A 391-nucleotide genomic window follows, 5' to 3' on the forward strand; every position below is an offset into this window, starting at 1 on the left:
GTGCGCTCACAGCGCTCACTGGCTGAGCGTGGTGCGGCAGGTCTCAAAAAGGACAAAAAAAAAATCACAGTTACAGTTCTAACAAAAAAAAAAAATTGTAGACATTTGCGGGCTTTATGTTTGCTTTTAGAATTAAAAATACCTAAATCCAAAAGTTTAAGGGATGATAAAAACTTAATGATGTTACTGGTGTTGGGTTATTAGAGAATGCCCGGTATCTAAGCTGCCAGGTGGTGTGGATATTGCTGAAAGAAAAGAAGGAAACTAAACACAATCTATCCAATCTCTAACTGTTGTACTATTTGTTAAGTATGTGGTAGTAATATCTTCAAGAAAGCAGTTGAATTAGATGAAACTGTGTTCTTCAATAAAAAGCAATGTGTTTGTTATT

The 391-nt window shown here is 35.3% G+C and overlaps 1 protein-coding gene across 1 annotated transcript in view; it reads left to right on the forward strand.

The window, feature by feature from the left end:
* LOC103598221 (MAM domain-containing glycosylphosphatidylinositol anchor protein 2-like) overlaps positions 1-391 on the forward strand; it is a 194375-nt gene that overhangs the window by 192121 nt on the left and 1863 nt on the right. The gene's annotated exons all lie outside the window — the stretch shown is intronic.

The sequence above is a fragment of the Galeopterus variegatus genome, unplaced genomic scaffold, assembly GCF_000696425.1.
Source record: "Galeopterus variegatus unplaced genomic scaffold, G_variegatus-3.0.2 Scaffold2537, whole genome shotgun sequence".
NCBI classification, from domain to species: Eukaryota; Metazoa; Chordata; class Mammalia; order Dermoptera; family Cynocephalidae; genus Galeopterus; species Galeopterus variegatus.